This window comes from Musca domestica, unplaced genomic scaffold (genome assembly GCF_030504385.1).
Source record: "Musca domestica strain aabys unplaced genomic scaffold, Musca_domestica.polishedcontigs.V.1.1 6, whole genome shotgun sequence".
NCBI classification, from domain to species: domain Eukaryota; kingdom Metazoa; phylum Arthropoda; class Insecta; order Diptera; family Muscidae; genus Musca; species Musca domestica.
Window position 1 is genome coordinate 15,087,190 of NW_026712363.1, and position 22,892 is coordinate 15,110,081.

Sequence of the window (22,892 nt, forward strand, 5' to 3'; positions counted from 1 at the left end):
TGCCTTAATATAAATATTGGGATGTGTGAAATTGAGCCCTGTGTGTGAAAGACAATCGGACTCTTACATCACATTTTATAACAGTTTAAAAGATTCATAATGTTGACCATTTATGGGGGAGGTACTGTTAGACTAAATCGACTTCATCCTTCACTTTATACGAGATATGTGATAATTATTAGAAATTGTTAAACTGCGTCGACCGAAGTATTCCATTCTCACACTTCATCTAATACAGATAAAACAAGTAAAAAAACATTACGTTCGGCCGGGCCAAACTTTTAATACCCTCCACCTTAGGGTAAAAGAAACATTAGAAGAAATGTGACAAAAACCATTAAAATGCCGAATATCGGGAGGTACCGTTATATGGGGGCTATACCAAATCATGGACCCATACATGCAATGTTTCGCCACCGGAGCTGGAACCCATTATGACTAACAAATACCAAATTTTCAGACAAATCCGTGAAAAAATGTGGCATAAATCATCAAAATACCGAATATCGGGAGGTACCGTTATATAGAGACTATACCAGAACGTGGACCGATATATGTCATTTTCAATACCAACCATCCTAGACACAATGTACGTCAAATAATGTGGGCTGTATCGTGATTTCAACAGACAGACAGACGGACAGACAGACGGACAGACAGACAGACAGACGGACAGACAGACAGACAGACAGACGGATATCGTTAAATCGACTAAGAATTTAATGCTGATTATGAATATATATATACTTTATGGGGTCTAAGACGAATATTTAAGGATGTTACAAACGGAATGAAAAAGTTAATATACCCTCCTTTCCAAGGTGGAGGGTATAAATATTGGTATGGGCAAAATTAAGAAAAAAATCGAACTCATATCCAATTTTATGCGAAATAATATATTCCATATTCATATCAGTTAAAGGAAGTTGTAAAGAATCGCTGACTTGTTTCGTAAGTTCTGACAGATTAAAGTATTGAAAATTTCTGGTTCGCAGATAGATATCATAGTCACAAAATATCTTGTGTTAGCAAAAATATTTGTATGTGTAAAATTTGAAGAGTGTAGGTGTGAAATTCGAAGAAAAGTGTGAAATTTTGTTTTAAAAAAAATGTTGACCATATGTGGGGAAGGTTCCAGAAGGAGTGGACCGATATATTCCATCTTCACACCAGACAATCGGACTCTTACATCAAATTTTATAAGAAATATAATTATTCAAAATTTTGACCCTTTACGGGGGAGGTACATGATGAAATGGAGCTGATCTAGCACTAATGCAAATATTAAAATTTGCCAAGTTGGAGAAAAATCGGATTATCAGTCCTCTTTCCGTGCAGTAAAATATTATTTATTTATTATTATTATTTTTTTAATGTTGACTTTTTATTTTTTTAATGTTGACTTTTTGTGGGAGAGTTACCAGAACGGGAGGACCGATATTGACATCGTCGAACTCTATCTAAGTTTGATAATAATATTACGATGCACCAAGTTTGGTTCAAATCGGATACTCCCTTCAGACGTACGGACTCCCCTAGATCGACTTAAAATTTCCTGCAACGGATTTGGTTCAAACAGACCTGGGGTCTAAAATCTTTATTTCGATCAGGCACATTTTGGCCGCATAAAATGATATAAGCCCTCCCTAGCCATATGACTGAGGGTATAATAATGTTGCAATTTGTAAATAAGTGTTCGTTTTTCTTCAAAATTTGCACATCCCAATATTTTTATCAGTTACATGGCGCATATTTTCCAGAAATGTTCATATATCTTATATAAAGTACAGGAAGTAGTGGCTATAGTCTAAATCTGGCTCCTGGCTATAATCTAAATCTAAGTGGACAATATTGGTCAACCCTTTCGGAACGGAGCGGAATGGAAAGGGTCAAAAACGCGAATAATCACAACGCAAGTCAATATAAAGGGTGAGATAAAAAATGCGACAAAGTCAAACGCCATAATTTTTGCAACTGTCGTATTTTGGCCCATTCCCGGCGAAGCGCCTGCTTGTGGTGACCGACACTTTGGAATTTTTTAGTGCCAATCTTGCTTTCCAAAATACTCCAGACACAATAGTCCAACGGATTGGTATCCGGAGATTTTGGTGGCCATTGTGCGCTGGAAATGAAGCTAGGAACCTCATTTTGTAACCATTCTTGGGTGGCGCGTGCTGAGTGCGATGGTGCTGAGTCCTGTTGGAATGTCCAAGATCTGCGGCCAATTGTTTGTGTGCCCAAGGCACACAATATTTTCGCAATAATATTCGGCATTTATTCTGATGCCACCGTCGATTAATACGAGCGGAGAGCGACCACCGGCTGTTATGGCGGCCTAAACCATCACCATGGCCGGCGCTTGAGTTCTGGTGGCCAACCGAAGGTGCACATTTTCAGCTGACCTCTTTAGCAAGTAAACATTAAAACTTTGTTTGTTTACAAACTGCTGGACAACGAATGTTTTCTCATCGGAGAAAACCAAATACGGCAGTTCACCACTTTCGGCAAAGCGAATCAACTCTTTAGCCCTTTTGAGTCTAATGCGTTGTAAGCTCTTGCATTTTTTTAAATTTCAGTGGCTTTACCCTGAGCTCATTTTCAATATTCGCTGAATGGAATATTGCGATATGTTCAGCTCACGAGCCATTTTCGGCCACTGCGACGTGGATTTCGATCAAGTCGCCTCATTACGTTTGCAACCATTTCTGCTGATATTTCTGTTTTCTTCCGTCCACTTCCTTGACGTAGAGCTACGCTACCAGTATAACGGTAACGAGCGATGATACGAGACACAAAAGATTTATTCACATTTAAACGCTGGAGTGCTCTAACGATAGCCATATGTGATTTTCCAGCCAAAATCACGCTTGAATTCCATCACGAATTACTTTTTATCTGAAAAATTCTTACGAAAATGCTTTTGTTTGCTTGTAAACAATATAATAAGCTGTCACTGGAATAATTGTAACAGCTGTCGGACGAGTGGCTTAGAAATGACAGCAGTCTGAAATTGCTTGCATTTTTTTCATCTCACCCTCTAAATCTTTATTAATTCAATTCCAGCAAATTTGAAAGACTCCGAATCCGCACCCCTGTTTAATTTGAGCTTGAAATGTTATGAAGTAGTTTTCCTAACATCAAATTTAAAATAAAATATATATATCCCATCAAACATTTGACACTTTTGGTCAGGAAATAACAGCAAGATGGTGCCGGCCGTTTTTGGCCATTTAAGTACCCCGTAATGTTTTAAAAAAAATTAATTTATTGTGATTTTAAATTTTCGACAAAAGTTCCTCTGTTTAGTAACGGGTACATTTACATATAAAGGGGTTATCCCTCTGGATATGTATTAAAATTGTCATATCCATTACTTATACTTCAAATAAATCCTCATAAAGATGGTTAACCCTACACAAAAGTATGGCATTAGATAATTTTAATAATTTCATTTTTCTCAATGACTATAAAAATATGATAAGACGACTGCTTCCTTATGCAACTCTCCCTTTGGATCAATATAAGCTATACTTTGACCTTGTTGCTGTACCTCAATGATAAAATACTACAGACTTACTCATTGATTAGCCGTATTATCATTGAAATGATTTTCCTAGGGGCACAATTGCTGTCAACATTTGATTATCGCCATTAGATTTGTTGTCATTTGTTTGTTTACTTTTTAACCCAATTAATAATAACTACCTGAACTTTTCTAATTACACTTCAATTATGCTCCCATTAATAGACTATACTTTTTACCAATTATAGCCGGTGATTTGACATTAGGTGGCTCATCAATCTATATCCATACCATTAATTAGATTGTATGCTCACTAGAAAATGAGCTTTTGAAAATTATTCTGTTGATTTTGGAAATTACTAAGTTAAATGGAATCAATTGATTTTGCTGACAGATATATACCCTCAGCCATTGTTCGGTTATATAAATATATTTTGACCTGCGTTATGATTATTCAGACTGTTGACTTTTCATACAAGAGGTTCCAAAGAAGTGGGTCAATATTTTATTTGGTTTTTATATCGACTACCACCTTCACTTTAAATTAGATATTTGATAAAAGTTCGAAAAGTTCGCATTTTATGAGAGTTGTAATTATTTAAAGTTAAACCGAATCGGATACTCCCTTCGAAAGTTATCATGCGCAGCAGCCAGCCCGAGAGACGGACCGACGGAAATCGCTAGATCGACTCCAAATGTCCTGAAACGGATTTGCTCCAAAAAGAGACAGAGAGCGTAAAACCATCATTTCGATGAGGCACATTTTTGCCGTATCAATGATATATACCCTCTCTACCACATGGCTGAGGGTATAACAAAATGAAAGTATTGTCCTTAAATATCTAACATGTAAAATGGCCAGATTTGAATATCTGTCTGACAATTTATTAGAAATGTCTTCTAATTCGCCTAATTCCATGATATTTCCTTTAGATATGATTAGATAGAGAAAAAAATCCACAAACCTAATCGGAAATGATATTAAAATAAAGCACCCAAACAACTTCGAATTAATTAAAGAAATTGAACAACGCACTAGATACACGTGCCAGTGGCGGCATTCATTGACCCTCAGAAACCAAAAATCAATTCCAAAATGTCATACTTAGGAAACCACAAGAAACAGAAAGGACATTACAACCCCACCCTCCAGCAAACCACTTACCTCAATGAAATAATATAATTCAAACACCAAATACAATGCCAACACGCAATTTCTATAAACAAAACAAGTTTATATCTGGCATTTCAACAAAATATTGTCGATTGGGGTTTGTTTAGGTACTCCACAAAACTTCAATTTGTTCTAATGAGTTGGGTGGAATTGAAGGTTTGACATGACCGCCATTGCATATAATCAGTGGTAAATAACAAAGACACCATCGTTTGAAATTATGCTGAGAAAATGGAATAAACCTCATTTCAATTAATCAGCCGCAAAATAACGTTTTGTAATTAAGTTTTTTTTGTAGGAAAGGACTACAAAGCAAAAATCAGCTACAAGCTATTCGATGGCTACACGTATGGAAATATATAGTAATTGTAGGGATACCCGCATATAAGGAGCGTAGCTTATATTTACTTATTTATATATTATTAAGTGTCCACCTTAAATTTTAGATTCATTCCGACAGTTCGTGTTAGGCCTTTTTTATGCCCTCCACCATAGTATGGAAGGTATACTAAGTTTGTCATGCCGTTTGTTACACATCGAAATATACATTTTATACCCCACAAAGTATATATATTCTTAATCCGCATAAAATTCTATGTCGATTTAGCGTCGATAGTCAGTGTATCCGTCTGTGGAAATGACACCAGCTTCCAAACAAAATAAAGTAGATTGATGTCCACGTTTTGGTACAGAACCCACATCATAGTACCTTCCTATTTTCGGTATTTTGGTGATTATTATTCACCGGAAATGTTTCAAATTTTGTATTTGAAGTTCGTAATGGATATAACAGCATGTGACAGAAAATTGTTTGTGCAGGTCTACGTCTTCGTATATAAAGGTACCTACCGATATTCGGTATTTTGATGATTTTAGCGACGTTATTCATCGGAAATATTTCAAATTTGGTATTTGAAGTTCGTAGTGGATATAACAGCCTATAACAGAAGATTTTCTGTTCAGGTACACGTATTCGTATAACCCCCATTCGACGGTACCTCCCGATATTCGGTATTTTGTTGATTTTAGCGACATTATTCACCAGAATTGTTTGTTATTTGGTATTTGAACAATGAACACACATCAAATGTTTCCGGGAAAAAGTATTTCAATGTCTCCATATGTATACCGTAGAAACTAAAAGTGTTTTCAGAGTCGAAGTTCAGGATTCAAGCTTTATCCACTCACTCAAGGTTAGTATCATTTAGTAATTTTCGAACAAACATAGTACGCATATCCAAAACCAGCTCTTCTCTCAACTAACGACAACAAATGTAACATTCATATCAAATTTCAGAATTTAAGCTCTTTTACTTCACCCAATGCCAAATATTAGTACTCTGCCTACAATTGTAGTATACATTTCCAAAATCGCCTCCATATCTCCATTCTAGATACGGACGGAGATCTTACTATCAAACTTGAGGATTCCTGCTCTATTCCTTCAACCAATACCAAATTTAGTAACATTTACTACCTTTGGTATAATTTTAGTACTCTATAGCAAAACTGTTATATATCGCAATCTTAGACAACAGCATCAATATCAAATTTCTGGAATTTGGCTCTATTACTTCACCCAATATCAAATTTAGTACTATTCGCACAATTATAGTACTTTTTCGAAACCACCTCACTCTTTCAATTCCAGATACCAACAAATACCCCAACATAAAATTAAGAATTCTAGCCCTATCCCGTCACCCAATACCAAACATAGTACCCTTCAGTACTTTTCGTACAATTATAATACTTATCCGAAACCACCTCCATATGTTCAGGCTACACATGAGCAGCGACCCTCAAACCAAATTTCAGATTTTTAGCATTATCGGTTCACTAAATACCAAATTGTACCAAATATAATATTATTTAGTAATGTTCGTGCACATTTTTAATTCCAACTTTAATTCACAGACCTATCACAAACCCGGATCCTAATCCCAAAAAGACAAATTGCCACCTCTATGCATTCCATACCCTCCACCCAATACCAATTTTAATGCTATTTAATACTCTTCGTACAATTATAGTACATACTTCCATAATCACCTCCCTATCTTAATTCCAGAGAGCTCAATATGAAATTTCGAGATTCCAGCTTTATCCCTTCACCCAACACCCAATTTAGTACCATTCAATACTTTTCGTACAATTGTAGCACGCATTTTCAATTTCTTCTCCACAGACGCCAACAGTGGCATTCATATCAAATTTCAGGATTTCAGCTCCATTCCTTCACCCAATACCAAAAGTTGTACTATTTAGTACTTTTCGTACAATTCTAGTACACATTTCCAGAACCACCTCCATGCCTCAACCTGAGATAGCAACAGAGACCTTAATATCGATTTCTTCACCAAATGCCAAATGTAACACCAATTAGTACTTTTCGTACAATTATAGTAAACATTTCTGAAACCAACCCCACATGTCCAGGCTCCACATGAACTGCAACTCCAATACCAAATTTCAAATATTACTATCTGTTTAAGCAATACTAAATTGCGCTGAATATGGTACCATTTAGTACCCATTAGTATGCATTTCCAAAAGATCCTACATAGCCCAATTCTATATTCCAATAGTAATTTAAATTTCAACTTTCAGGATTACAAACCTATTGGTTCATACAAATCCAAACTGGAAAAAAATTTAGTACACGAAGTTTAGTACGAAATTCCAAAACTTCTTACATACTACAATCTTGAGCTCCAAATTTCCAAAACTACCTCCATGCCACAAACATACAATCCCTTAGAAATCTTAATTCAAAATTACAAAGTTACAGTTCTATCGGTTCACCACAATTCCATATGTACCAAATTTAGTACCATTTTAAACATATAAGCACGAATTTCCACACAGTAATCCTAAATACAAATTTCAGGATTTCGCCATTATCGGTTCCCGGAAAAATATAAATTCTACCAAATTAATTACTATTTATTTGTACGAATTTTAAAAACTTACTACACACCCCAATCCTACAATTCAATAGTAATGTCATTTATAAATTTCAGTATTCCAGCTCTATCGGTTCACCCATATCAAAGTTGTACCAACCTTAGTACCATTTGGTACTTTTCGTCCACGTAATCACAAATTTCAAAAACTTCAACCATATCCCAATCCCGCACTGATGAATCTTTAAGTCAGCCAGTCAGACAATAAGTCAGTCAATTAATTTACTCTATTTTTACCCTCGGGCATATGGCTACAGTGGGTATATATTATTTGATACGGCCAAAACGTGCCAAGTTGAAATAAGGGTTTTAGACCCTTGGTCTCTTTGGACCAAATCCGTTTCAGAACATTTGGAGTCGATATAGCGATGTCCGCCTGTCCGTCTGACTGTCTGTCTTGTGCGCACGATAGCTCTCGAAGGGAATATCCGACTTGGTCCAAACTGGGTACATCGTAATATTTTTGTCAAACTTAGATCGAGTTCGGAGATGGGCAATATCGGCCCACTCCTTCTGACACCTCCCCCACAAAAGGTCAACATTTTCCATAAATAAATAAATAAATAAATATATAAATATATATATATATATATATATATATATATATATATATATATATATATATATATATATATATATATATATATATATATATATATATATATATATATATATATATATATATATATCAAATTTCGTAATTGTAGTTGGATTCCTTCAACCAATACGGAATGTAATACCAATTAGTACTTTTCGTACAATGTAGTACACATTTCTGAAACCAACCCCACATGTACAGGCTCCACATGAACAGCAACTCCAATACCAAATTTCAAATTTTACTATCTGTTCAACCAATAGTAAATTGCAATGAATATGGTACCATTTAGTACCCATTAGTATGCATTTCCAAAAGATCCTACATAGCCCAATTCTATACTCCAATAGTAATTTTAATTCCAACTTTCAGGATTTCAACCGTATTGGTTCATACAAATCCAAACTGGAAAAAAATTTAGTACACGAAGTTCAGTACGAAATTCCAAAACTTCTTAAATACTACAACTTGCGCTCCAAATTTCCAAAACAACCTCCATACCACAAATATACAATCCCATAGAATCTTAATTCAAAATTAAAAAATTCCAAATTCTATCGGTATGTACCAAATTTAGTACCATTTTAAACACATAAGCACGAATTTCCACACAGTAATCCTAAATACAAATTTCAGGATTTCGCCATTATCGGTTCCCGGAAAAAATATAAATTTTACCAAATTAATTACTATTTACTTGTACGAATTTTAAAAAACTTACTACACACCCCAATCCTACAATTCAATAGTTATGTCAATTACAAATTTTAGTATTCCAGCACTATCGGTTCACTCAAATCAAAGTTGTACCAACCTTAGTACCATTTGGTACTTTTCGTCACATAATCACAAATTTCAAAAATTTCCACCATATCCCAATCTTGCACTGATGAATCTTTAAGTCAGCCAGTCAGACAATAAGTCAGTCAATTAATTTACTCTTTTTTAACCCTCGGCCATATGGCTACAGAGGGTATATATTATTTGATACGGCCAAAACGTGCCAAGTTGAAATAACGGTTTTAGACCCTTGGTCTCTTTGGACCAAATCCGTTTCAGAACATTTGGAGTCGATCTAGCGATGTCCGTCCGTCTGACTGTCTGTCTTGTGCGCCCGATAACTCTCGAAGGGAGTATCCGATTTGGTCCAAACTAGGTACATCGTAATATTTTTGTCAAATTTAGGTCCACTCCTTCTGACACCTCCCCCACAAAAGGTCAACATTTTGAACGGACCGATATTGCCCGTCTTAACACCAGACCTTGGGTTAATATAAATATTGGGATGTGCGAAATTTGAAGACAATCGGAAAGTTGGAGGAAAATCGGATTATCCTTTCTCTTTCTGTGCTAATATATATATATATATATATATATATATATATATATATATATATATATATATATATATATATATATTAGCACAGAAAGAGAAAGGATAATCCGATTTTCCTCCAACTTTCCGATTGTCTTCAAATTTCGCACATCCCCATATTTATATTAACCCAAGGTCTGGTGTTAAGACGGGCAATATCGGTCCACTCCTTCTGGTACCTCCCCCACCAAGGTCGAAATTTGAAAAAATACATTTTTTGCATAGAAAGACAAATGATAATCCGATTTGCTCCAACTTTGCTCATCCTAATGTATGCGTTAGTGCTAGGTCAGGTGTGAAAGTGGAGAATATCGGTCCACTCCATCAAATACCTCCCTCACAAATGGTCAACATTTTGATTCTTTACAACTCTTTTGAAATGTGATTTAAGAGTCCGATTGTCTTCAAATTTCACACATTTCAATATTTATATTAACCCAAGGTCTTGTTTTAAGATTGAAAATATCGGTCCACTCCTTCTCGTACCTTCCCCAAAGTTGCTCGAAATTTTCAAAAAAAAAAAAAAAAGTCTGGACAGATAGAGAAGCAATAATCCGATTTTGTTCCAACTTTGCAAATCCTAATATTTGCGTCAATTTTAGGACAGGTGCAAAAATGGATTATATCGGTCCACTCCATCAAGTACCTCCCACACAAAGTATCAAAATTTTGAATATTTATAACTCTTAAAAAATGTGATGTAATGATTCGATTGTCTTAAAAATTACACACATCTCAATATTTTACTAAACCCAAGATCTGGTGTTAAATTTAGGTCTGATAAGAAATGGACAATATTGGCTCATTTTTTCGGAACCTGCTCCTTAGAGGGTCGACAATTTAAATAATTATAACAGAACTAAAAAAAAATATTTAAATAATTGAACATTGGCTGAGGGTATACAACTGTCGGCTAAACCGACCAATAATATTTAACTTGTTTAAAGTAGATTTATTTTTTCAAAAATATAAAACTGTGCAATATTATTGGCACTATCGAGGAAAAAGACATATCTTTATGATTACGTATCTTCTTGGGCCTTTAATTAATAATTACAGTTTAATGATAAAATCTCAAACTTTTCTTGCAGCAGATGATTACATAAATTTTAGTTTTAAGGTTATACAGTTTCGTGTTATCAAGAATATCGAAAATTTAAACTTATGTTAAATCGGCTATAATGGCAAAAGCGTTATTGGTAGCTTTGCCATTGTTGCTTATTCTACAAATTTTTAAAATTTCAATATCCTTGATAAAATGAGACTACCTTACCTGGAAAATTAAGTTTATGGAAACATCTTCTGCATGAGAAATTTAAGATTTTATCATTAAATTGTAATTATTAATTAAATGCCTAAAAGAGCTTATAAATTCATAAAGAAATGTCCATGGAAACTCAAAGCAAATTACATACACATGTATTTTCCCACAGACGTGGGATTGAATTTACAAATGTTCTTGTACTTAAAATAGCAGTATTTAAACACATTAATGATTAAGCACATTATTTATGATCTCTCTCAATGAATTCTTGGAAAATATTTGATACATATTTTAAAATTTATTATTATTAATATTATTAAACAAAAGATTAGTTTAATTGTAATATTTCTATATTCATTGCCCAAACCATTGTCGGCAAGTGTGAAACTATTATCAAAGGCCATGTGTCCAAAGAATTCATAGCAAATGCAGAGGTTGGCAATTGTTAACATTTGAAGAGCTCTATTTATTAAAGGACATCAATGAAAGAACACATATGATACTGGTAAAATAAATTCTTATGCAGAGCAACAAAATAACGTTTAAAATTTTCTAAAAATTTAATTTCAAATTTGGAAAATATTCAGATATTTTAGTCATTACAGGGCATAAAGCGTTTCATTTTCGTATTTTGTAAGAATTATAATTATTCAAAAGGTTGAACCTTTGAGGAAAAAGTACCAGAAGGACTTGTTCGATATTGCTCACCTTCGAATCCGATCTAAGATCGTCGTTCCAAGTTTGAACAAATATTCCCTCCGCAAAATTATCGTGAGCACCAACCAGACGGATGTTCACTGCTAAATTGACTTCAAATGTATCCAAACGGATTTCTGTCCAAAGAGACCCAGCGTCCAAATGACATTTAGGACCTTAATGATAACAATTTGAAAACATGTCCGAATTTAAACATTTCGAAACATATTTGCAGGCTAGATCAGTACTGAAAATCTTTAATTCCTGCATGGAAGAATAAAAAAAAAGTTTTAATTAATATTGAATTTTTATTTTTAAATATTCTAGAATTTTTTGCCAAATTGACAACAGTTGAGTTTTCCAGAATAATAATATCGGGGGGAAAAAGTCGTCTTTAACTTTCGATTTTTCTGTTATTTGAAGATTTCAGACAAATTTTTCAACCGAACCAGCAGCAATTTGACATTTTGGATACGAATTAGGTAAAATCTTACACTCCTTTTGTTAACGTATCAAAGATCTTTGAAAACACTTATTTTTATACCGCCCACCTTGAAAAGGAGGGTATTTTAACTTTGTCATTCCGTTTATTACATCCCTAAATATACGTCGTAGATCCCATAAAGTATATACAGGCTGAGATAAAAAAAATGCAAACAAAGTCAAACGCCATAATTTTTACATATTTTAAAAATTTTTTTGAATGAAAGCAAAAAAATGTCGGAAATAGCGTCAAATTCTAGAATAAGTTAAGATTTGTTCAAATTGGTCACCTTTGACACGAATTATGGCTTTCAAACGGCCAATGAAAACGTCGAAACGTTTGGCCCACTACTGGCGAAGCGCTTGCTTGAGGTGATCGACACTTTGGTATTTTTTAGTGCCAACCTTGTTTTCCAAAATACTCCAGACACCAATAGTCCAACGGATTGGTATCCGGAGATTTTGGTGGCCATTGTGTGCTGGAAATGAAGCGAGGAACCCATTTTATAACCATTCTTGGGTGGCGCGTGCTGAGTGCGATGGTGCTGAGTCCTGTCGGAATGTCAAGGTCTGCGGCCAAAATGTTTGCGTGCCCAAGGCTTTAGGCTTTAGTACACCCCCTAGAATATTTTCACGTTAATTTTCGGGATTTATTCTGACGCCACGGTCGATTAATACGAGTGGAGAGCGACCGTTGGCTGTTATGGCGGCCCACACCATCACCATGGCCGGCGCTTGAGCTCTGGTGGCCAACCGAAGGTGCACCATTTTAGCTGACCTCTTTGGCAAGTAAACACGATCTTTTTGTTTGTTTACAAACTGCTGGACAACGAATGTTTTCTCAACGGAGAAAATCAAATTCGACAGTTCACCACTTTCGGCCAAGCGAAGCAACTCTTTAGCTCTCTTGAGTCTGTTTTCTTTCTGTTGCGGTGTAAGTTCTTGCACTTTTTGGAATTTCAATGGCTCATTTTTCTCAATTGGCGAATGTTCAGCTCACGAGTCATTTTTCGGCCACTGCAACGCGGATTTCGATCAAGTCGCTTCTTTACTTTTCGAACCATTTCTGCAGATGTTGATGTTTTCTTTCGTCCACTTCCTTGACGTCGGGCTACGATACCAGTATCACTGTAACGAGTGATTGTACGAGACACAAAAGATTTATTCACATTTAAATGCTGGAGTGCTCTAACGATAGCCACATGCGTTTTCCAGCCAAATATAAGAAATCACACTATCACGCTTGAATCCCATCACGAATAACTTTTTTTATGGAAAATTCTCACCAAAATGCTTTTGTACGCTTGTAAACAATATAATGAGTTGTCACTGGAATAATTTTAACAACTGTCGGACGAGTGGCTTAGAAATGACAGCAGTCTGAAATTGGTTACAGTTTTTCATCTCATCTTTTTTTTAATGGGTATCTGAAAAATACGAATAACTTTTTTTCTGGAAAATTCTCACCAAAATGCTTTTGTACGCTTGTAAACAATATAATGAGCTGTCGCTGGAGTATTTTTAAAAGCTGTCGGACGAGTGGCTTAGAAATGACAGCAGTCTGAATTTGGTTACAGTTTTTTCATCTCATCTTTTCTTTAATGGGTATCTGAAAAATACTTTAAGAAACTAAGTTCAATGGGTCTTAAAATAATATAAAAAGGTCGTCTGAAGGATTTTTAAACAAAATATTTTAAACAAATAAAAATGCAGAAAGTTCTACCGTAATTTAGAAAATCTCTAATAAATTCCGGTGGAAAATACTGTTAAAATCAAAAAAATAACCAAATTGGGGCCTGTACGAAGGCGTGGACCTGTATACGCAATTTTTGTCATAGATTACGATAATGAACAAATGCTGTGAAAGATGTCGGTAGATAATCAAAATACCCAATTTAGGGAGGAATGGTTATTTGGGGGCGGACGGACGAACATCGCTAAATCGGCATAGAATTTTATGCTGATCAAGAATACATATGGTACTATTATTTATATTTCGATGTCTTACAATCGGAATGCCAAATTTAATATACCCTCTATACTACAGTGGAGGGTATGAAAACAATATTAGCCGGAACTTCGGTGCATATTAGGTATGTTTCCATGTAACAATTTTTTTTTCTATTCAGTTCCCCAATTTGGTATTGCTTCTATATGCTTCTATTTTGGATTTTATTAAGGTTCGACCGTCCTATTTTAAGACTTGTTATATTTGGTTGCTATGCAGGTGCTGCGATGCCATATTAGTTGCTAATATGTACCCCTTTCCAGATATAATTTTTCCATGCCATCTGTTTTGAAAAATCATTCCAAAATTAACAATCTAACTACTTTCAGAAGGTATCCAAATGTCCTAGAACACATCCTTATGTTTTATTTCAGCAATTTCGGTAATAAAGCTCATCTAATAAATTTCCAAAAATAAATCGAAGTAAATCCCTTACAAAGTGTGAAATAAAAACTGAAAAAATCTTTAAACTTGTCACTTGTGCAACACCCACACGGAGAATATAAGAAAACACCTTCTCAACCCCTTTCTCACACACCTTTATTGCAGGCCAAAAAGAGAAAAGGACACCCAAAGGTTATGAAATTGGAAACTTAACACAACAAGTCAATAATAGATAAGCAAACCAAAAATAGACACATTATCGGTAAAAAGCCAAAGGGGATATTCGGGCCAGGACAACATATGTTTCCTAAAACACTAAATTGGTTTAGATAATTGTCAATTCATAGAATTGCCACAACAGCAGCAGTAGCAGCAGCAGACAACGTAGAGAAGCAATATATATTTTACAAACGGATATGGGACGACCTAAATGAAAGCAATTTGAACTTTGTTTGTGTTGTTGTTGTTGTTATGCTTTGGCAATTGGAAAATAGAAAGTGGCTAGAAATGTCTTGCAAGACATTTTCAAGACCAAGCTATTTTTATGGCCTAACTAGCAACAATGATCCTTAAGGATAATAGACTTTACAAATAACAGTCATTATGCCAGGAAAATGAAGCAACAAAATCTAAATGCAAGTTTTACACCTGTGACAAAGGTAAAACTTTAAAGATTGAAAGAAAAGCATAGCTGATTATTTCCATGTGTCGTTGCTGTTGTTGTTGTTCCTTTCGACTTTAACCTTTATGGACAAATTAAGGATTTCAAACTAGCTGGCTGTTTTGTTTTTGTTTCACAGTCAGGCACATAACGATAATGTCTGAGCAACAGCTTTCGAAGCCCAGTTGGGCCGGAGGCCATAATAAAAATGTATGTCACGTTTAACGTAGCAACCTGGCACATGTGACTTGTGCACCTTAAACTGGGGTCCTTTACGTTAGTCTTCTATGTATGTATGTGTGTGCAATTTTAAGTTCAATAGCAGAGTCGAGAGTTAACAAGCAGGCCATACGTGGCCCAATGAAGTTGTTCTCAAAAAAAGAGAAAAAAGCAACAAAAACGAAACACCTAACAAAACAAAGGACATCGAAAAGGATTTACACTAACTTAGAGACCATACAACCAACACTTGCCTACAATTACCATACCAAATGTCTATGGACATACATAGGGAATGGTGGGAGGGGGTGAGTGACAGAGAAAACGACCATGACATAAACGAGTCGCAAGATAAGCAAAGAGACAGAACTATTAAAAATGGCAAAAAGGCCAACCTGTACTAAGAGTGAGGTGCAAATAGAAGAAGAAGAAAAAAAATAGGAATCCTTATATAGAGAGATTTTTGCCAGTTGCTTAAAATTGCTTAACATGCACATGGTGTAACTGCTAGGGATAGGGTTATCGAAAAGGTAGAGGTCTTTTTCAACCAAACACATATCAGTCTATGCGATTTGATCCATACAGTATGGAGGGTTTATTTTATTGAATTCCTGATAACCATAACATTCTACGTCGATTTAGCAATGCAGGAGCTTCGGCTCACTGTTCCGCCGGAGTTTCGGCCCGCTGTTCCGCAGGAGCTTCAGCTCACTGTTTCGCAGGAGTTTCAGCTCGCTGTTCCATAGTAGTTTCGGTTTACTATTCCGTATCACAGCTCAAAGATTGGTAGTGGTAGACGACCCGAATAGCGAAACCCGAACATACCCACAGTGAGTTGTCGAACCCGAACGAACTCCCATCCACCCACAAAGGCCTGGAAATCGGTTGCCGCATTTACCCTCACGAGCTGCCGAACTCGAGCAAAATCTCAATACGTCTACGAAAACCTAAAAAGCGGCTCGCGAGTATCTCCACAATGAACTGCAAAGGATTATGCCTCAAGTCCCCAATCCTCCTGCAAAAACCTTCACATCAATATCTCAACCACATACATCGTAAGCCACAATTGCCTCAAAAAAGTCAACATCCCGAACGCAGACGTCACAAAGATCACCAACCCGTCGACAACCGATGACCATAACTTCCCGATCACCTTCAAATCGTCAATATACCGAACGCAACATCGTAATTCTATCCATGATCTGATCTTCAGCACTATTCAACATCTGGAAACTATCCACAAGTTCCCGATCGTCACTATCCCGAAAGCCGGATCCAAGCATCGTAATTCCTGATCTCTCGCACCGATGAACGTTTGGCATGCATCCACAAATTCCCGATAACCTCCAAATCATCATCACCTCGAACGCCAAACACAAGCATAGTAATTCGGAATCTTCCTCATTTGCCAACCATCGATCACCTTCGAATCGTCGGTTAATCACACTTCACATCAACGCGAGGAGTATCAATCGTGAAGAACCCAACAGTATTGTTCCCGATTGTCAACGAACTACTCGTCCATGCTACCTCCCTGCCTACAAGACGTTGTAAACGTCGAATTTCCGATCACCAATTCAATCGTCTATTTGAATTTCCGACCACCTCCGAAATCCATTTCAACACGACTAGATTGCAATTTAGTATTAAAAATAAAACCCCCGATTTTTAACCCCAGAGCAGAGAAAAAATGTTCTCTTCTTATTCGTAAGGTTATGTGGATCCATGGGTAAAGCTGAGCTTATCTCGGCGCGACGAGAAAACCACGTTTCGCCGACAGATTTAGGTTTTTTTTATTTTAGCAACATTATTCACCGGAATTGTATCAAAGTTCGTTTTTGAAGTTCGTAATGGGTGTTACAGCCTGTGAGCGAAAATTGTTATGCAGGTCCACATCTTCGTATAAGCCCCATATAACGGTACCTTCCCATTTTAATGACATTATCAACCGGAATTGTTTCTTATTTCATACTTTTTAAGTTCCTATTGGATACTTCAGTCTATGACAGAAAATTGCATATGCAGGTAGGTCCTGGTATTGGTATAGCCCCCCATATAACTGTATCTTCCTATTTTGAATATTTTTGATTATTTACCAACGTTTTTAGCCAGAATTGTTTCAAATTTCGTATTTGAATATCGTAATGGGATATTTTAGACCCTATGCCTCTTTAGACCAAATTCGTTTCAGGATATTTGAAGTCGATCTGAGGTTGTCCGTCGTCGGATGACTGTTGGCTGGCTGGTGCGCACTATAACTCTTGAAGGGAATATCCGATTTGGCCCAAACTTGGTACAACGTAATATTATTATCAAACATAGATCAAGTGTGAAAACCAGCAATATCGGCCCACTCCATCAAGTATCTCCCCCACCAAGAATTCGATTGCCCTCAAATTACACACATTCTAATGATTCTACCAGCATAAGATCTGGTGTGAAGTTTAGATACATCGGTCCACACTATACCTCCTCCACAACGGGTCAAAATTTTGAATAGCCATGAAACTCAAAAAACGCGAATGTTTCTAATGTTTCTATTCGTTCCTACCCATACAAAATGGCCAAAATTTTGAATAACCAAGACGATTATATTATGCGAAATAAGCATTCAAAATTGATACATCCCAATATTTTTACTAACAAGATCTGTTGTGATATCGGACCACTCCTTCTAGTATATTTTCCTCATCGTCAAAATTCAAATAACCATCAAGCTCATAAAACACGAAGCATCACATTACTTTCAAACTTGTCACTTCCTAATGCTTCTATCAACATTAGATCTGTTATGAAGATCAACATTAGTGGACTAATCCTTCTGCTACCTCCCCCTCCAATTATTTGCATTAAATTGGTAATGAATGTTAGATTTTCTTTAAGTTCTGCAAAAATCGCCATCATAGCAACTGAAACTTTTTAGAAATGCTCCAGAAAAGATCGAACTATCGCCATTTGAAACACAATTACTTTGTGTCCAATTTAATCACCCGTTCCTGCATTTATCCGAGAAGAAAATAACCAACAGCAGCAGTGGCATGGGCTGGCAGGACAATAAAAGTGAATGAACATATTAAAGACCATTAGGCTCATATAGACAACCTAAAGTGGCTGACTGGGACGGCTGAATGACAACTACCTCTGGCCCAAGTTGGTTGGGTGGCTAATTTTCGATAGGGTTAGATAGCTGGCTTTCAGTTGTTGGGCTGATTGTGGTAACCAAAGGAACCAAAAAAAAGTAAATGTACTAACTTGACTCCTTAACGAGACATGAGGGTAATAATTGCTTGTTCAACTGCTGCTGCTGCAAGCCGTTGCCGTGTTTTTCTGTTCTTGCCGACAATTTGCCATTACAATGTAAGCGGTTAGGGGGCTAACGTAGAAGTCATTAACGTTGTGATGTGATGTTTTTTGCCTGGTTTTTCATTTGTGATCTCATATGCAAAAAAGAAACGTTACAACTTACCAGGTACGATGCTGGCGGTTCGAGGTTATTTAAAAAAGCTGCAACATAAAATTAACAACAGTCCTGCTGCTTGATTCTGGGGGAAAATTGAAATATCTTAACCTTACAAAAAATTAGAGGTTATTTAGACAAAAAAAACTAAGGCGACCAGGTTAAAAAGGGAAGCAGACAAATAAAAAGATGAAAAGAACAGAGAGTAAATTTCAGAATGTGATTTTTTTCTTAAATGCGAAAAAAAAAACAAAAGCAATAATCTGGTAAAGCAAAAAAATAAAAACTAAATGATAAGACTAGACGAAAGAATTAAAAGCAACTCTGAAATTGTAACAACACTTTAGTTCAGTTTTCAACCGACAGACAGTTAACTAATTGTTTGGAGGTTTAGCTAAACCGAAGTCTATTTTGTGGCTCATTCTCTTTTGAGTTTATCCAGACTGGACCAGACCAGTCAGCGTAATTGTAGTTTAGCAAAAGAAAGAAATGTTAAACGAAAATAATTTGAAGGGAGAAAAACAACACAAATTAATTCTAACATTTCGACATTTGAAGGCATTGACATGCAAATTGACTGACTGTCAAATGTAAAGTAAATTGATTAACAATTTGGGAATAAAAAAATTGCCAAAAAGACGAATAATTGGGAAATGTAAAAATAGAAAAGTACATATTGAGGTTACGCGATGCAGCCACATATCTCAATAAATACAAGCTAGGATAAGTTTGAACAAGTTGTAAGTTAAGAGAAATACCTTATAGAATTAAAATTAATACCGATTCAACTGGTTGTTCTGTTTTTTATATCCTACACCACGAGTGGTCAGGGTATTATGTCTTTATGCATTTGTTTGTAACAGGCAAAAGGAAACGAGATAGACCAATAGTTCCTTTTAATGATCTGCATAGAATCACTTTCTGAGTTGATTTATGCATGTCAGTCCGTCTGTCCAAGTATTCTTGTGAACAAAATGCAAGTCGCATTTATTATCCGATTGAGATGAAATTTTCCAAACAACATTTGTTTGGCCCAAGGACGAACCCTATTGAAATTGGAGATAATCGGTCAAAATTTAGATATAGCTCCCATATATATCTTCGTGCGATTTCCCTTTTATTGTGCACCAAACGTGTAATATCAGCTCGAATAGTATGGAATTTTGCACATACAACCAAATTAGGCATGAAAATAAGTATGCAAAATTTATCGAAATCGGTTCAGATATAGCTATAGCTCCCATATATATTGTTCATCCGATTTGTTATTTTTGTCCTCCGCAGCCGTAATACGCACTCTGTAACAACAATATTTGGGGAAATATATCAAATGCAGCTCAGAAATACCTTTGCTAAATTATATCGAGATCGGTTCAGATTTGAATATAGGTCCCATATATAACTTCGTCCGATTTACATTTTATTGTGCACCAAACGTCTAATATTTGTCCAAATGGGATGAAATTCGGAACACACGACCATATATATTGTTCATCCGATTTGTTGTATTTGTTACCCACAGCCATAATATGCACTTCGTAACAACGATATTCAGGGAAATATATCAAATACAGCTCAGAAATACCTTTGCCAAATTTTATCGAGATCGGTTCAGATTTGGATACAGCTCCCATATATATCTTTATCTGTTTTCAAATTAATTTTGCACCAAATGGGCAATGCAAGTCTGAATTAAAAGATACAAATGCTTCGGTATATTTAGTCCTTTGAATTTTAGATCATAATTATAATCATGGGATGTATGATTGAATTCTCCCATAAAAACTTTTAATTGTTATGTGGAGCTGAACTAAATTAGCAAGGTGGTGTAGGGCCCCGCCCGACTTTAGGACTTTCTTTACTGGTCTAATTTCTTGAGTTAAGCTCAAATTTAGCCATAAGTAGATATTGATGGACTGGTATGTGGGCGGTAAATATTGAAAGGTAGACTCATATAAAAGCGGTGACTTAGGAAATCTGCTTTTGCCCTAAATACTATATTTTTATAGCAAAAACTTTGAAACTTCGTAATTAGGTCACAACTGCACTACGCTCCCTAGTCCAATTTCATTGGCTTTCTGGTCTGCATTTCAGTATTTAATATTTGGAAAAAGGTCTTAATATTAATGTTTTAAGACTCTGTCTTATTTGGCTTTTTATACCCTCCACCATAGTCGATTTAACGATGTCCGTCCGTCTCTCTTTGTGGAAATCATTCTAGCTTCAGAAGGATTTGAAGTAGGTTGATAAAATTTTACACAAATGTGTGTTTGGTCTGCAGGACTTTTGGTATTGAAGGGTATTGCAGCCTGTGACAGAAAATTGGCTATGAAGGTCTACGTCTTCATATAGCCCCCATATAGCGGTACCTCCCTATATTCTGTTTTTTTATAATTTTAGTGGCATCATTCACCGGAAAATTTTCAAATGTCGTATTTGAGGTTCCTAACGGGTACTACAGCCTGTGTCAGAAAATTGTCTATGCAGATCCAGGTGCCCCATATAACGGTACCTCCTTATATTCGGTATTTTGATGGTTTTTTGTGACGTTATGCACCGGAACTGTATCATATTTCGAATTTGAGTATTGTAATTTCCTATAAGAAAAATTGGAGGGTGTTTAAAGTTTGGTCCAACGGAACTTACTGCTGCGTTTTATTTAATGAAAATAAAAATTATTTTGTTTTCTCTTTCGAGACGAGCTTAATGATCAGGAATTTGCAGTGAAAAGGAAAGCCAGATAGACACTATCACACACTCACCACTATGCGACGCGTTTCGCCGTCGGTTAAGCGGCTCATCAGGCATATTTGGTGTGGATGATGGCTTACAAGGGCCGTTCTCTGGAAAGTAGTATATATTTCGAACTTATTGCAAATTAGCATATGCGAATTATACACTAGAAACTTCTCAGGTTCGACTCAAGTTCTATTGGCAGATCTTTTTCACAGCAAAGTTTTGTTTTTGTAGTGATGGATTTTTTGTCCACAACAACTACATTGCTTCCAATGCATACACTTGTTTTAGTGCTGCTTTAGGAAGACGGGTTAATGGCTCTGAACGTAGAGACGGCAACTTCTAGTTGGCTGCACACCGAGGTCCGCGGTTCAAATCCCACAGCCAGGCTCGGCTGAATTTTTGAGTTTTGCCTTGTTAAGGCGAAGATCATATGTTTTAATGATTTATGTGTTTGCTTTCTCTTCGAGACGAGCTTAATGATCAGGAATTTGCAGTGAAAAGGAAAGCCAGATAGACACTATCACACACTCACCACTATGCGACGCGTTTCGCCGTCGGTTAAGCGGCTCATCAGGCACCGCGGACCTCGGTGTGCAGCCAACTAGAAGTTGCCGTCTCTACGTTCAGAGCCATTAACCCGTCTTCCTAAAGCAGCACTAAAACAAGTGTATGCATTGGAAGCAATGTAGTTGTTGTGGACAAAAAATCCATCACTACAAAAACAAAACTTTGCTGTGAAAAAGATCTGCCAATAGAACTTGAGTCGAACCTGGAGAAGTTTCTAGTGTATAATTCGCATATGCTAATTTGCAATAAGTTCGAAATATATACTACTTTCCAGAGAACGGCCCTTGTAAGCCATCATCCACACCAAATATGCCTGATGAGCCGCTTAACCGACGGCGAAACGCGTCGCATAGTGGTGAGTGTGTGATAGTGTCTATCTGGCTTTCCTTTTCACTGCAAATTCCTGATCATTAAGCTCGTCTCGAAAGAGAAAACAAACACATAAATCATTAAAACATATGATCTTCGCCTTAACAAGGCAAAACTTAAAAATTATTTTTTTTTTCTATCCAGCGTTGTGGCCAGCGTTGTGACTTTACAACTTCTTCAGGGATAATTTCAGTAAATAAATAATTTGTTCGTCAAGTTTCTACGTTTAATTTTTGTTAACTGAAAGTTTTTTTTCAACAATAAACACAAAAATTAAAATAATAAATAAATGTAAAAATAATTAAAATTATAACAGAATTACAGATGACGTGAATACCACTAAGGACATAATATAATTTGTGAAATTTTTAAACAAAATCCGTGAAATTAACAGCACGAGCTTGGTCAA